General features: G+C 30.3%; 17 non-coding genes across 17 annotated transcripts; all 17 read left to right on the top strand.

Annotated features, from left to right (window-relative positions):
• Window positions 1-641: 641 nt before the first annotated feature.
• On the top strand, window positions 642-713 carry TRNAC-GCA (transfer RNA cysteine (anticodon GCA)). Its single transcript has one exon. It is a non-coding gene; the product is annotated as a tRNA-Cys (tRNA).
• Window positions 714-1,558: 845 nt separating this feature from the next.
• On the top strand, window positions 1,559-1,630 carry TRNAC-GCA (transfer RNA cysteine (anticodon GCA)). Its single transcript has one exon. It is a non-coding gene; the product is annotated as a tRNA-Cys (tRNA).
• Window positions 1,631-2,482: 852 nt separating this feature from the next.
• Window positions 2,483-2,554, top strand: TRNAC-GCA (transfer RNA cysteine (anticodon GCA)). Its single transcript has one exon. It is a non-coding gene; the product is annotated as a tRNA-Cys (tRNA).
• Window positions 2,555-3,415: 861 nt separating this feature from the next.
• On the top strand, window positions 3,416-3,487 carry TRNAC-GCA (transfer RNA cysteine (anticodon GCA)). The gene has a single exon. It is a non-coding gene; the product is annotated as a tRNA-Cys (tRNA).
• An 857-nt stretch (window positions 3,488-4,344) lies between these two features.
• On the top strand, window positions 4,345-4,413 carry TRNAC-GCA (transfer RNA cysteine (anticodon GCA)). The gene has a single exon. It is a non-coding gene; the product is annotated as a tRNA-Cys (tRNA).
• An 860-nt stretch (window positions 4,414-5,273) lies between these two features.
• TRNAC-GCA (transfer RNA cysteine (anticodon GCA)) lies at window positions 5,274-5,345 on the top strand. The gene has a single exon. It is a non-coding gene; the product is annotated as a tRNA-Cys (tRNA).
• A 400-nt stretch (window positions 5,346-5,745) lies between these two features.
• Window positions 5,746-5,817, top strand: TRNAC-GCA (transfer RNA cysteine (anticodon GCA)). The gene has a single exon. It is a non-coding gene; the product is annotated as a tRNA-Cys (tRNA).
• A 901-nt stretch (window positions 5,818-6,718) lies between these two features.
• TRNAY-GUA (transfer RNA tyrosine (anticodon GUA)) lies at window positions 6,719-6,790 on the top strand. The gene has a single exon. It is a non-coding gene; the product is annotated as a tRNA-Tyr (tRNA).
• Window positions 6,791-7,629: 839 nt separating this feature from the next.
• On the top strand, window positions 7,630-7,701 carry TRNAC-GCA (transfer RNA cysteine (anticodon GCA)). Its single transcript has one exon. It is a non-coding gene; the product is annotated as a tRNA-Cys (tRNA).
• An 855-nt stretch (window positions 7,702-8,556) lies between these two features.
• On the top strand, window positions 8,557-8,628 carry TRNAC-GCA (transfer RNA cysteine (anticodon GCA)). The gene has a single exon. It is a non-coding gene; the product is annotated as a tRNA-Cys (tRNA).
• An 871-nt stretch (window positions 8,629-9,499) lies between these two features.
• TRNAC-GCA (transfer RNA cysteine (anticodon GCA)) lies at window positions 9,500-9,571 on the top strand. The gene has a single exon. It is a non-coding gene; the product is annotated as a tRNA-Cys (tRNA).
• Window positions 9,572-10,429: 858 nt separating this feature from the next.
• Window positions 10,430-10,501, top strand: TRNAC-GCA (transfer RNA cysteine (anticodon GCA)). The gene has a single exon. It is a non-coding gene; the product is annotated as a tRNA-Cys (tRNA).
• An 855-nt stretch (window positions 10,502-11,356) lies between these two features.
• Window positions 11,357-11,428, top strand: TRNAC-GCA (transfer RNA cysteine (anticodon GCA)). The gene has a single exon. It is a non-coding gene; the product is annotated as a tRNA-Cys (tRNA).
• Window positions 11,429-12,310: 882 nt separating this feature from the next.
• TRNAC-GCA (transfer RNA cysteine (anticodon GCA)) lies at window positions 12,311-12,382 on the top strand. Its single transcript has one exon. It is a non-coding gene; the product is annotated as a tRNA-Cys (tRNA).
• Window positions 12,383-13,223: 841 nt separating this feature from the next.
• On the top strand, window positions 13,224-13,295 carry TRNAC-GCA (transfer RNA cysteine (anticodon GCA)). Its single transcript has one exon. It is a non-coding gene; the product is annotated as a tRNA-Cys (tRNA).
• Window positions 13,296-14,147: 852 nt separating this feature from the next.
• On the top strand, window positions 14,148-14,219 carry TRNAC-GCA (transfer RNA cysteine (anticodon GCA)). The gene has a single exon. It is a non-coding gene; the product is annotated as a tRNA-Cys (tRNA).
• Window positions 14,220-15,066: 847 nt separating this feature from the next.
• TRNAC-GCA (transfer RNA cysteine (anticodon GCA)) lies at window positions 15,067-15,138 on the top strand. The gene has a single exon. It is a non-coding gene; the product is annotated as a tRNA-Cys (tRNA).
• The last annotated feature ends 476 nt before the right edge of the window (window positions 15,139-15,614 follow it).

Below are 15,614 nucleotides of genomic sequence, written 5' to 3'. Positions count from 1 at the left end.
TATAAAAATTACTGAGTGTTTCTCTGTACTTGTTGTATTAGTTTGTTATTTTTAACAAATAAAAATGTATATCAATTTAAAAAAAGGCACAACAACATAAAGATGGAAATAGATTTCATGTTTTATGAGGGAAAAAAAAAAAAAAAAAAAAAAAAAAAGAGTTTAGGTCTTTTAATATTAGGGGGTATATCTCAGTGGTAGACTGCAGATCAAGAGATCTTTGGTTTAACTCCAAGTGCCCCCTGAAGATGCGTTTACAATGGATTAATAATACTGTACATGATTTCTTACCTACATATTTATGCAAGCTTTTGAACCATGTGAAGTTGAATTCATGTTTTTGTGCTTTCTTAAAGCACATTGGTAGACTCTAAAACTAAGATTTTACTGGTAAAATAAAAATTCCTGAGAGTTCCTCTGTACTTTTTGCTAAAGTTAATTATTTTGAACAAAGAAAAATGCATATCAAAGTAAAAAAACACAACCATATATAAACTGAAGAAAATGTCACGTTTCATGTTAAAAAAGAAGAGTTTACATTTTTCAAATATAGGTGGCATAGCTTAGTGGTAGAGCATTTGAACATTTTTCAGATTGCATGTTGAAAAAAAAAAATTGAGCGTTTGCATTTTTCAAATATAGGGGGTTTAGCTCAGTGGTAGAGCATTTGACTGCAGATCAAGAGGTCCTTTGTTCAACTCCGAGTGCCCCCTGAAGGTACATTTTCAACAGATTAAAAATACATGCTTCGCTACCTATGTATTTATACTAGGTTTAGAACCTTATGAAGTTGAATTCATGTTTTATTTATATGAATACTAGTTAAGAAATGCAGCAAAAAGTTTGAGAAATTTTGCCTGTAAAGAAATCTACAAAAGATATATAAAGCACATTGGAAGACTATAAAACTGAGAATTTACTTGTGATATAAAAATTAATGAGTGTTTCTCTGTACTTCTTGTATTAGTTTGTTATTTTTAACAAATAAAAATGTATATCAATGTAAAAAAGGCACAACAACATAAAACTGTGCAAATAGATTTCAGGTTTTATGAGGGAAAAAAAAAAAAGTTTATGTCTTTTAATATTGGGGGTATATCTCAGTGGTAGACAGTTAGACTGCAGATCAAGAGATCTTTGGTTTAACTCCAAGTGCCCCCTGAAGGTGCGTTTACAATGGATTAATAATACTGTACATGATTTCTTACCTACATATTTATGCAAGCTTTTGAACCATGTGAAGTTGAATTCATATTTTTGTGCTTTCTTAAAGCACATTGTTAGACGCTAAAACTAAGATTTGACAGGTAAAATAAAAATTCCTGAGAGTTCCTCTGTACTTTTTGCTAAAGTTAATTATTTTGAACAAAGAAAAATGCATATCAAAGTAAAAAAACACAACCATATATAAACTGAAGAAAATTTCAGGTTTCATGTTAAAAAAGAAGAGTTTACATTTTTCAAATATAGGTGGCATTGCTTAGTGGTAGAGCATTTGAACATTTTTCAGATTGCATGTTGAAAAAAAAAAATTGAGCGTTTGCATTTTTCAAATATAGGGGGTATAGCTCAGTGGTAGAGCATTTGACTGCAGATCAATAGGTCCTTGGTTCAACTCTGAGTGCCCCCTGAAGGTACATTTACAACAGATTTAAAATACATGCTTCGCTACCTATATATTTATACTAGATTTAGAACCGTATGAAGTTGAATTCATGTTTTCTTTATATGAATACTAGTTAAGAAATGCAGCAAAAAGTTTGAGAAATTTTGCCTGTAAAGAAATCTACAAAAGATATATAAAGCACATTGGAAGACTATAAAACTGAGAATTTACTTGTGATATAAAAATTACTGAGTGTTTCTCTGTACTTGTTGTATTAATTTGTTACTTTTAACAAATAAAAATGTATATCAATGTAAAAAAGGCACAACAACATAAAACTGTGCAAATAGATTTCAGGTTTTATGAGGGAAAAAAAAAAAAAAAAAAAAAAAAAAGAGTTTAGGTCTTTTAATATTAGGGGGTATATCTCAGTGGTAGAGTGCAGATCAAGTGATCTTTGGTTTAACTCCAAGTGCCCCCTGAAGGTGCATTTACAATGGATTAATAATACTGTACATGATTTCTTACCTACATATTTATGCAAGCTTTTGAACCATGTGAAGTTGAATTCATGTTTTTGTGCTTTCTTAAAGCACATTGGTAGACTCTAAAACTAAGATTTGACTGGTAAAATAAAAATTCCTGAGAGTTCCTCTGTACTTTTTGCTAAAGTTAATTATTTTTAACAAAGAAAAATGCATATCAAAGTAAAAGAACACAACCATATATAAACTGAAGAAAATTTCAGGTTTCATGTTAAAAAAGAAGAGTTTACATTTTTCAAATATAGGTGGCATAGCTTAGTGGTAGAGCATTTGAACATTTTTCAGATTGCATGTTGAAAAAAAAAGTGAGCGTTTGCATTTTTCAAATTTAGTGGTTATAGCTCAGTGGTAGAGCATTTGACTGCAGATCAAGAGGTCCTTGGTTCAACTCCGAGTGCCCCCTGAAGGTACATTTTCAACAGATTAAAAATACATGCTTCGCTACCTATATATTTATACTAGATTTAGAACCGTATGAAGTTGAATTCATGTTTTCTTTATATGAATACTAGTTAAGAAATGCAGCAAAAAGTTTGAGAAATTTTGCCTGTAAAGAAATCTACAAAAGATATATAAAGCACATTGGAAGACTATAAAACTGAGAATTTACTTGTGATATAAAAATTACTGAGTGTTTCTCTGTACTTGTTGTATTAGTTTGTTACTTTTAACAAATAAAAATGTATATCAATGTAAAAAAGGCACAACAACATAAAACTGTGCAAATAGATTTCAGGTTTTATGAGGGAAAAAAAAAAAAAAAAAAAAAAAAAAAGAGTTTAGGTCTTTTAATATTAGGGGGTATATCTCAGTGGTAGACAGTTAGACTGCAGATCAAGAGATCTTTGGTTTAACTCCAAGTGCCCCCTGAAGGTGCGTTTACAATGGATTAATAATACTGTACATGATTTCTTACCTACATATTTATGCAAGCTTTTGAACCATGTGAAGTTGAATTCATGTTTTTGTGCTTTCTTAAAGCACATTGGTAGACTCTAAAACTAAGATTTGACTGGTAAAATAAAAATTCCTGAGAGTTCCTCTGTACTTTTTGCTAAAGTTAATTATTTTTAACAAAGAAAAATGCATATCAAAGTAAAAGAACACAACCATATATAAACTGAAGAAAATTTCAGGTTTCATGTTAAAAAAGAAGAGTTTACATTTTTCAAATATAGGTGGCATAGCTTAGTGGTAGAGCATTTGAACATTTTTCAGATTGCATGTTGAAAAAAAAAGTGAGCGTTTGCATTTTTCAAATATAGTGGGTATAGCTCAGTGGTAGAGCATTTGACTGCAGATCAAGAGGTTCTTGGTTCAACTCCGAGTGCCCCCTGAAGGTACATTTTCAACAGATTAAAAATACATGCTTCGCTACCTATATATTTATACTAGATTTAGAACCGTATGAAGTTGAATTCATGTTTTCTTTATATGAATACTAGTTAAGAAATGCAGCAAAAAGTTTGAGAAATTTTGCCTGTAAAGAAATCTACAAAAGATATATAAAGCACATTGGAAGACTATAAAACTGAGAATTTACTTGTGATATAAAAATTACTGAGTGTTTCTCTGTACTTGTTGTATTAGTTTGTTACTTTTAACAAATAAAAATGTATATCAATGTAAAAAAGGCACAACAACATAAAACTGTGCAAATAGATTTCAGGTTTTATGAGGGAAAAAAAAAAAAAAAAAAAAAAAAAAATGTATTTAGGTCTTTTAATATTAGGGGGTATAGCTCAGTGGTAGAGTGCAGATCAAGTGATATTTGGTTTAACTCCAAGTGCCCCCTGAAGGTGCATTTACAATGGATTAATAATACTGTACATGATTTCTTACCTACATATTTATGCAAGCTTTTGAACCATGTGAAGTTGAATTCATGTTTTTGTGCTTTCTTAAAGCACATTGGTAGACTCTAAAACTAAGATTTGACTGGTAAAATAAAAATTCCTGAGAGTTCCTCTGTACTTTTTGCTAAAGTTAATTATTTTTAACAAAGAAAAATGCATATCAAAGTAAAAGAACACAACCATATATAAACTGAAGAAAATTTCAGGTTTCATGTTAAAAAAGAAGAGTTTACATTTTTCAAATATAGGTGGCATAGCTTAGTGGTAGAGCATTTGAACATTTTTCAGATTGCATGTTGAAAAAAAAAGTGAGCGTTTGCATTTTTCAAATATAGTGGGTATAGCTCAGTGGTAGAGCATTTGACTGCAGATCAAGAGGTCCTTGGTTCAACTCCGAGTGACTCCTGAAGGTACATTTTCAACAGATTAAAAATACATTCTTCGCTACCTATATATTTATACTAGATTTAGAACCGTATGAAGTTGAATTCATGTTTTCTTTATATGAATACTAGTTAAGAAATGCAGCAAAAAGTTTGAGAAATTTTGCCTGTAAAGAAATCTACAAAAGATATATAAAGCACATTGGAAGACTATAAAACTGAGAATTTACTTGTGATATAAAAATTACTGAGTGTTTCTCTGTACTTGTTGTATTAGTTTGTTACTTTTAACAAATAAAAATGTATATCAATGTAAAAAAGGCACAACAACATAAAACTGTGCAAATAGATTTCAGGTTTTATGAGGGAAAAAAAAAAAAAAAAAAAAAAAAAAGAGTTTAGGTCTTTTAATATTAGGGGGTATATCTCAGTGGTAGACAGTTAGACTGCAGATCAAGAGATCTTTGGTTTAACTCCAAGTGCCCCCTGAAGGTGCGTTTACAATGGATTAATAATACTGTACATGATTTCTTACCTACATATTTATGCAAGCTTTTGAACCATGTGAAGTTGAATTCATGTTTTTGTGCTTTCTTAAAGCACATTGGTAGACTCTAAAACTAAGATTTGACTGGTAAAATAAAAATTCCTGAGAGTTCCTCTGTACTTTTTGCTAAAGTTAATTATTTTTAACAAAGAAAAATGCATATCAAAGTAAAAGAACACAACCATATATAAACTGAAGAAAATTTCAGGTTTCATGTTAAAAAAGAAGAGTTTACATTTTTCAAATATAGGTGGCATAGCTTAGTGGTAGAGCATTTGAACATTTTTCAGATTGCATGTTGAAAAAAAAAGTGAGCGTTTGCATTTTTCAAATATAGTGGGTATAGCTCAGTGGTAGAGCATTTGACTGCAGATCAAGAGGTTCTTGGTTCAACTCCGAGTGCTCCCTGAAGGTACATTTTCAACAGATTAAAAATACATGCTTCGCTACCTATATATTTATACTAGATTTAGAACCGTATGAAGTTGAATTCATGTTTTCTTTATATGAATACTAGTTAAGAAATGCAGCAAAAAGTTTGAGAAATTTTGCCTGTAAAGAAATCTACAAAAGATATATAAAGCACATTGGAAGACTATAAAACTGAGAATTTACTTGTGATGTAAAAATTACTGAGTGTTTCTCTGTACTTGTTGTATTAGTTTGTTACTTTTAACAAATAAAAATGTATATCAATGTAAAAAAGGCACAACAACATAAAACTGTGCAAATAGATTTCAGGTTTTATGAGGGAAAAAAAAAAAAAAAAAAAAAAAAAAAAAAAAAGAGTTTAGGTCTTTTAATATTAGGGGGTATACCTCAGTGGTAGAGCATTTGACTGCAGATCAAGAGGTCCTTGGTTCAACTCCGAGTGCCCCCTGAACAAAGAAATTTGACAGCAGATCAAGAGGTCCTAGGTTCAACTCCGAGTGCCCCCTGAAGGTACATTTTCAACATATTAAAAATACATGCTTCGCTACCTATACATTTATACTAGATTTAGAACCGTATGAAGTTGAATTCATGTTTTCTTTATATGAATACTAGCAAAGAAATGCAGCAAAAAGTTTGAGAAATTTTGCCTGAAAAGAAATCTACAAAAGATATATAAAGCACATTGAAAGACTATAAAACTGAGAATTTACTTGTGATATAAAAATTACTGAGTGTTTCTCTGTACTTGTTGTATTAGTTTGTTATTTTTAACAAATAAAAATGTATATTAATTTAAAAAAGGCACAACAACATAAAAATGCAAATAGATTTCATGTTTTATGAGAAAAAAAAAAAAAAAAAAAAGAGTTTAGGTCTTTTAATATTAGGGGGTATATCTCAGTGGTAGACTGCAGATCAAGAGATCTTTGGTTTAACTCCAAGTGCCCCCTGAAGATGTGTTTACAATGGATTAATAATACTGTACATGATTTCTTACCTACATATTTATGCAAGCTTTTGAACCATGTGAAGTTGAATTCATATTTTTGTGCTTTCTTAAAGCACATTGTTAGACTCTAAAACTAAGATTTGACTGGTAAAATAAAAATTCCTGAGAGTTCCTCTGTACTTTTTGCTAAAGTTAATTATTTTGAACAAAGAAAAATGCATATCAAAGTAAAAAAACACAACCATATATAAACTGAAGAAAATTTCAGGTTTCATGTTAAAAAAGAAGAGTTTACATTTTTCAAATATAGGTGGCATAGCTTAGTGGTAGAGCGTTTGAACATTTTTCAGATTGCATGTTGAAAAAAAAAATTGAGCGTTTGCATTTTTCGAATATAGGGGGTATAGCTCAGTGGTAGAGCATTTGACTGTAGATCAAGAGGTCCTTGGTTCAACTCCGAGTGCCCCCTGAAGGTACTTTTTCAACAGATTAAAAATACATGCTTCGCTACCTATATATTTATACTAGATTTAGAACAGTATGAAGTTGAATTCATGTTTTCTTTATATGAATACTAGTTAAGAAATGCAGCAAAAAGTTTGAGAAATTTTGCCTGTAAAGAAATCTACAAAAGATATATAAAGCACATTGGAAGACTATAAAAATGAGAATTTACTTGTGATATAAAAATTACTGAGTGTTTCTCTGTACTTGTTGTATTAGTTTGTTACTTTTAACAAATAAAAATGTATATCAATGTAAAAAAGGCACAACAACATAAAACTGTGCAAATAGATTTCAGGTTTTATGAGGGAAAAAAAAAAAGAGTTTAGGTCTTTTAATATTAGGGGGTATATCTCAGTGGTAGACTGCAGATCAAGAGATCTTTGGTTTAACTCCAAGTGCCCCCTGAAGGTGCATTTACAATGGATTAATAATACTGTACATGATTTCTTACCTACATATTTATGCAAGCTTTTGAACCATGTGAAGTTGAATTCATGTTTTTGTGCTTTCTTAAAGCACATTGGTAGACTCTAAAACTAAGATTTGACTGGTAAAATAAAAATTCCTGAGAGTTCCTCTGTACTTTTTGCTAAAGTTAATTATTTTTAACAAAGAAAAATGCATATCAAAGTAAAAGAACACAACCATATATAAACTGAAGAAAATTTCAGGTTTCATGTTAAAAAAGAAGAGTTTACATTTTTCAAATATAGGTGGCATAGCTTAGTGGTAGAGCATTTGAACATTTTTCAGATTGCATGTTGAAAAAAAAAAATTGAGCGCTTGCATTTTTCAAAAATAGGGGGTATAGCTCAGTGGTAGAGCATTTGACTGCAGATCAAGAGGTCCTTGGTTCAACTCCGAGTGCCCCCTGAATGTACATTTTCAACAGAATAAAAATACATGCTTCGCTACCTATATATTTATACTAGTTTTAGAACCGTATGAATTTGAATTCATGTTTTCTTTATATGAATACTAGTTAAGAAATGCAGCAAAAAGTTTGAGAAATTTTGCCTGTAAAGAAATCTACAAAAGATATATAAAGCACATTGGAAGACTATAAAACTGAGAATTTACTTGTGATATAAAAATTACTGAGTGTTTCTCTGTACTTGTTGTATTAGTTTGTTACTTTTAACAAATAAAAATGTATATCAATGTAAAAAAGGCACAACAACATAAAACTGTGCAAATAGATTTCAGGTTTTATGAGGGAAAAAAAAAAAAAAAAAAAAAAAAAAAAGAGTTTAGGTCTTTTAATATTAGGGGGTATATCTCAGTGGTAGACTGCAGATCAAGAGATCTTTGGTTTAACTCCAAGTGCCCCCTGAAGGTGCGTTTACAATGGATTAATAATACTGTACATGATTTCTTACCTACATATTTATGCAAGCTTTTGAACCATGTGAAGTTGAATTCATGTTTTTGTGCTTTCTTAAAGCACATTGGTAGACTCTAAAACTAAGATTTGACTGGTAAAATAAAAATTCCTGAGAGTTCCTCTGTACTTTTTGCTAAAGTTAATTATTTTTAACAAAGAAAAATGCATATCAAAGTAAAAGGACACAACCATGTATAAACTGAAGAAAATTTCAGGTTTCATGTTAAAAAAGAAGAGTTTACATTTTTCAAATATAGGTGGCATAGCTTAGTGGTAGAGCATTTGAACATTTTTCAGATTGCATGTTGAAAAAAAAAAGTGAGCGTTTGCATTTTTCAAATATAGGGGGTATAGCTCAGTGGTAGAGCATTTGACTGCACATCAAGAGGTCCTTGGTTCAACTCCGAGTGCCCCCTGAAGGTACATTTTCAACACATTAAAAATACATGCTTCGCTACCTATACATTTATACTAGTTTTAGAACCGTATGAATTTGAATTCATGTTTTCTTTATATGAATACTAGTTAAGAAATGCAGCAAAAAGTTTGAGAAATTTTGCCTGTAAAGAAATCTACAAAAGATACATAAAGCACTTTGGAAGACTATAAAACTGAGAATTTACTTGTGATATAAAAATTACTGAGTGTTTCTCTGTACTTGTTGTATTAGTTTGTTATTTTTAACAAATAAAAATATATATCAATGTAATAAAAGGCACAACAACATAAAGATGTAAATAGATTTCAGGTTTTATGAGAAAAAAAAAAAAGAGTTTAGGTCTTTTAATATTAGGGTTATATCTCAGTGGTAGACTGCAGATCAAGAGATCTTTGGTTTAACTCCAAGTGCCCCCTGAAGAAGCGTTTACAATGGATTAATAATACTGTACATGATTTCTTACCTACATATTTATGCAAGCTTTTGAACCATGTGAAGTTGAATTCATATTTTTGTGCTTTCTTAAAGCACATTGGTAGACTCTAAAACTAAGATTTGACTGGTAAAATAAAAATTCCTGAGAGTTCCTCTGTACTTTTTGCTAAAGTTAATTATTTTGAACAAAGAAAAATGCATATCAAAGTAAAAAAACACAACCATATATAAACTGAAGAAAATTTCAGGTTTCATGTTAAAAAAGAAGAGTTTACATTTTTCAAATATAGGTGGCATAGCTTAGTGGTAGAGCATTTGAACATTTTTCAAAAAAAATTGAGCGTTTGCATTTGACCGTAGAGCATTTGAACATTTTTTCAAAAAAAATTGAGCGTTTGTATTTTTCGAATATAGGGGGTATTGCTCTGTGGTAGAGCATTTGACTGCAGATCAAGAGGTCCTTGGTTCAACTCCGAGTGCCCCCTGAAGGTACATTTTCAACACATTAAAAATACATGCTTCGCTACCTATACATTTATACTAGATTTATAACCGTATGAAGTTGAATTCATGTTTTCTTTATATGAATACTAGTTAAGAAATGCAGCAAAAAGTTTGAGAAATTTTGCCTGTAAAGAAATCTACAAAAGATATATAAAGCACATTGGAAGACTATAAAACTGAGAATTTACTTGTGATATAAAAATTAATGAGTGTTTCTCTGTACTTGTTGTATTAGTTTGTTATTTTTAACAAATAAAAATGTATATCAATGTAAAAAAGGCACAACAACATAAAACTGTGCAAATAGATTTCAGGTTTTATGAGGGGAAAAAAAAAAAAAAAAAAAAAAAGAGTTTAGATCTTTTAATATTGGGGGTATATCTCAGTGGTAGACAGTTAGACAGCAGATCAAGAGATCTTTGGTTTAACTCCAAGTGCCCCCTGAAGGTGCATTTACAATGGATTAATAATACTGTACATGATTTCTTACCTACATATTTATGCAAGCTTTTGAACCATGTGATGTTGAATTCATGTTTTTGTCTTTCTTAAAGCACATTGATAGACTCTAAAACTAAGATTTGACTGGTAAAATAAAAATTCCTGAGAGTTCCTCTGTACTTTTTGCTAAAGTTAATTATTTTTAACAAAGAAAAATGCATATCAAAGTAAAAAAACACAACCATATATAAACTGAAGAAAATGTCAGGTTTCATGTTAAAAAAGAAGAGTTTACATTTTTCAAATATAGGTGGCATAGCTTAGTGGTAGAGCATTTGAACATTTTTCAGATTGCATGTTGAAAAAAAAAAATTGAGCGCTTGCATTTTTCAAAAATAGGGGGTATAGCTCAGTGGTAGAGCATTTGACTGCAGATCAAGAGGTCCTTGGTTCAACTCCGAGTGCCCCCTGAATGTACATTTTCAACAGAATAAAAATACATGCTTCGCTACCTATATATTTATACTAGTTTTAGAACCGTATGAATTTGAATTCATGTTTTCTTTATATGAATACTAGTTAAGAAATGCAGCAAAAAGTTTGAGAAATTTTGCCTGTAAAGAAATCTACAAAAGATATATAAAGCACATTGGAAGACTATAAAACTGAGAATTTACTTGTGATATAAAAATTACTGAGTGTTTCTCTGTACTTGTTGTATTAGTTTGTTACTTTTAACAAATAAAAATGTATATCAATGTAAAAAAGGCACAACAACATAAAACTGTGCAAATAGATTTCAGGTTTTATGAGGGGAAAAAAAAAAAAAAAAAAAAGAGTTTAGATCTTTTAATATTGGGGGTATATCTCAGTGGTAGACAGTTAGACAGCAGATCAAGAGATCTTTGGTTTAACTCCAAGTGCCCCCTGAAGGTGCATTTACAATGGATTAATAATACTGTACATGATTTCTTACCTACATATTTATGCAAGCTTTTGAACCATGTGAAGTTGAATTCATGTTTTTGTGCTTTCTTAAAGAACATTGGTAGACTCTAAAACTAAGATTTGACTGGTAAAATAAAAATTCCTGAGAGTTCCTCTGTACTTTTTGCTAAAGTCAATTATTTTTAACAAAGAAAAATGCATATCAAAGTAAAAGAACACAACCATATATAAACTGAAGAAAATTTCAGGTTTCATGTTAAAAAAGAAGAGTTTACATTTTTCAAATATAGGTGGCATAGCTTAGTGGTAGAGCATTTGAACATTTTTCAGATTGCATGTTGAAAAAAAAAAGTGAGCGTTTGCATTTTTCAAATATAGGGGGTATAGCTCAGTGGTAGAGCATTTGACTGCAGATCAAGATGTCCTTGGTTCAACTCCGAGTGCCCCCTGAAGGTACATTTTCAACAGATTAAAAATACATGCTTCGCTACCTATACATTTATACTAGTTTTAGAACCGTATGAATTTGAATTCATGTTTTCTTTATATGAATACTAGTTAAGAAATGCAGCAAAAAGTTTGAGAAATTTTGCCTGTAAAGAAATCTACAAAAGATACATAAAGCACTTTGGAAGACTATAAAACTGAGAATTTACTTGTGATATAAAAATTACTGAGTGTTTCTCTGTACTTGTTGTATTAGTTTGTTATTTTTAACAAATAAAAATATATATCAATGTAATAAAAGGCACAACAACATAAAGATGCAAATAGATTTCAGGTTTTATGAGAAAAAAAAAAAAAAAAAAAAAAAGAGTTTAGGTCTTTTAATATTAGGGTTATATCTCAGTGGTAGACTGCAGATCAAGAGATCTTTGGTTTAACTCCAAGTGCCCCCTGAAGAAGCGTTTACAATGGATTAATAATACTGTACATGATTTCTTACCTACATATTTATGCAAGCTTTTGAACCATGTGAAGTTGAATTCATATTTTTGTGCTTTCTTAAAGCACATTGGTAGACTCTAAAACTAAGATTTGACTGGTAAAATAAAAATTCCTGAGAGTTCCTCTGTACTTTTTGCTAAAGTTAATTATTTTGAACAAAGAAAAATGCATATCAAAGTAAAAAAACACAACCATATATAAACTGAAGAAAATTTCAGGTTTCATGTTAAAAAAGAAGAGTTTACATTTTTCAAATATAGGTGGCATAGCTTAGTGGTAGAGCATTTGAACATTTTTCAAAAAAAATTGAGCGTTTGCATTTGACCGTAGAGCATTTGAACATTTTTTCAAAAAAAATTGAGCGTTTGTATTTTTCGAATATAGGGGGTATTGCTCTGTGGTAGAGCATTTGACTGCATATCAAGAGGTCCTTGGTTCAACTCCGAGTGCCCCCTGAAGGTACATTTTCAACACATTAAAAATACATGCTTTGCTACCTATACATTTATACTAGATTTAGAACCGTATGAAGTTGAATTCATGTTTTCTTTATATGAATACTAGTAAAGAAATGCAGTAAAAAGTTTGAGAAATTTTGCCTGAAAAGAAATCTACAAAAGATATATAAAGCACATTGAAAGACTATAAAACTGAGAATTTACTTGTGATATAAAAATTACTGAGTGTTTCTCTGTACTTGTTGTATTAGTTTGTTATTTTTAACAAATAAAAATGTATATCAATTTAAAAAAAGGCACAACAACATAAAAATGCAAATAGATTTCATGTTTAATGAGAAAAAAAAAAAAAAAAGAGTTTAGGTCTTTTAATATTAGGGGGTATATCTCAGTGGTAGACTGCAGATCAAGAGATCTTTGGTTTAACTCCAAGTGCCCCCTGAAGATGCGTTTACAATGGATTAATAATACTGTACATGATTTCTTACCTACATATTTATGCAAGCTTTTGAACCATGTGAAGTTGAATTCATGTTTTTGTGCTTTCTTAAAGCACATTGGTAGACTCTAAAACTAAGATTTGACTGGTAAAATAAAAATTCCTGAGAGTTCCTCTGTACTTTTTGCTAAAGTTAATTATTTTGAACAAAGAAAAATGCATATCAAAGTAAAAAAACACAACCATATATAAACTGAAGAAAATTTCAGGTTTCATGTTAAAAAAGAAGAGTTTACATTTTTCAAATATAGGTGGCATAGCTTAGTGGTAGAGCATTTGAACATTTTTCAGATTGCATATTGAAAAAAAAAAATTGAGCGTTTGCATTTTACAAATATAGGGGGTTTAGCTCAGTGGTAGAGCATTTGACTGCAGATCAAGAGGTCCTTGGTTCAGCTCCGAGTGCCTCCTGAAGGTACATTTTCAACAGATTAAAAATACATGCTTCGCTACCTATGTATTTATACTAGATTTAGAACCGTATGAAGTTGAATTCATGTTTTCTTTATATGAATACTAGTTAAGAAATGCAGCAAAAAGTTTGAGAAATTTTGCCTGTAAAGAAATCTACAAAAGATATATAAAGCACATTGGAAGACTATAAAACTGAGAATTTACTTGTGATATAAAAATTAATGAGTGTTTCTCTGTACTTGTTGTATTAGTTTGTTATTTTTAACAAATAAAAATGTATATCAATGTAAAAAAGGCACAACAACATAAAACTGTGCAAATAGATTTCAGGTTTTATGAGGGAAAAAAAAAAAAAAAAAAAGTTTAGGTCTTTTAATATTGGGGGTATATCTCAGTGGTAGACAGTTAGACTGCAGATCAAGAGATCTTTGGTTTAACTCCAAGTGCCCCCTGAAGGTGCGTTTACAATGGATTAATAATACTGTACATGATTTCTTACCTACATATTTATGCAAGCTTTTGAACCATGTGAAGTTGAATTCATGTTTTTGTGCTTTCTTAAAGCACATTGGTAGACTCTAAAACTAAGATTTGACTGGTAAAATAAAAATTCCTGAGAGTTCCTCTGTACTTTTTGCTAAAGTTAATTATTTTGAACAAAGAAAAATGCATATCAAAGTAAAAAAACACAACCATATATAAACTGAAGAAAATGTCAGGTTTCATGTTAAAAAAGAAGAGTTTACATTTTTCAAATATAGGTGGCATAGCTTAGTGGTAGAGCATTTGAACATTTTTCAGATTGCATGTTGAAAAAAAAAAATTGAGCGCTTGCATTTTTCAAAAATAGGGGGTATAGCTCAGTGGTAGAGCATTTGACTGCAGATCAAGAGGTCCTTGTTTCAACTCCGAGTGCCCCCTGAATGTACATTTTCAACAGAATAAAAATACATGCTTCGCTACCTATATATTTATACTAGTTTTAGAACCGTATGAATTTGAATTCATGTTTTCTTTATATGAATACTAGTTAAGAAATGCAGCAAAAAGTTTGAGAAATTTTGCCTGTAAAGAAATCTACAAAAGATATATAAAGCACATTGGAAGACTATAAAACTGAGAATTTACTTGTGATATAAAAATTACTGAGTGTTTCTCTGTACTTGTTGTATTAGTTTGTTACTTTTAACAAATAAAAATGTATATCAATGTAAAAAAGGCACAACAACATAAAACTGTGCAAATAGATTTCAGGTTTTATGAGGGAAAAAAAAAAAAAAAAAAAAGAGTTTAGGTCTTTTAATATTAGGGGGTATATCTCAGTGGTAGACTGCAGATCAAGAGATCTTTGGTTTAACTCCAAGTGCCCCCTGAAGGTGCGTTTACAATGGATTAATAATACTGTACATGATTTCTTACCTACATATTTATGCAAGCTTTTGAACCATGTGAAGTTGAATTCATGTTTTTGTGCTTTCTTAAAGCACATTGGTAGACTCTAAAACTAAGATTTGACTGGTAAAATAAAAATTCCTGAGAGTTCCTCTGTACTTTTTGCTAAAGTTAATTATTTTTAACAAAGAAAAATGCATATCAAAGTAAAAGGACACAACCATATATAAACTGAAGAAAATTTCAGGTTTCATGTTAAAAAAGAAGAGTTTACATTTTTCAAATATAGGTGGCATAGCTTAGTGGTAGAGCATTTGAACATTTTTCAGATTGCATGTTGAAAAAAAAAAGTGAGCGTTTGCATTTTTCAAATATGGGGGGTATAGCTCAGTGGTAGAGCATTTGACTGCAGATCAAGAGGTCCTTGGTTCAACTCCAAGTGCCCCCTGAAGGTACATTTTCAACAGATTAAAAATACATGCTTCGCTACCTATACATTTATACTAGATTTAGAACCGTATGAAGTTGAATTCATGTTTTCTTTATATGAATACTAGTTAAGAAATGCAGCAAAAAGTTTGAGAAATTTTGCCTGTAAAGAAATCTACAAAAGATATATAAAGCACATTGGAAAACTATAAAACTGAGAATTTACTTGTGATATAAAAATTAATGAGTGTTTCTCTGTACTTGTTGTATTAGTTTGTTATTTTTAACAAATAAAAATGTATATCAATGTAAAAAAGGCACAACAACATAAAACTGTGCAAATAGATTTCAGGTTTTATGAGGGAAAAAAAAAAAAAAAAAAAAGTTTAGGTCTTTTAATATTGGGGGTATATCTCAGTGGTAGACAGTTAGACTGCAGATCAAGAGATCTTTGGTTTAACTCCAAGTGCCCCCTGAAGGTGCGTTTACAATGGA

This window comes from Dendrobates tinctorius, unplaced genomic scaffold, assembly GCF_039654945.1.
Source record: "Dendrobates tinctorius isolate UK_male_01 unplaced genomic scaffold, ASM3965494v1 ptg000008l, whole genome shotgun sequence".
Classification (NCBI taxonomy): domain Eukaryota; kingdom Metazoa; phylum Chordata; class Amphibia; order Anura; family Dendrobatidae; genus Dendrobates; species Dendrobates tinctorius.
This window is presented reverse-complemented; position numbering and strand designations above follow the sequence as displayed.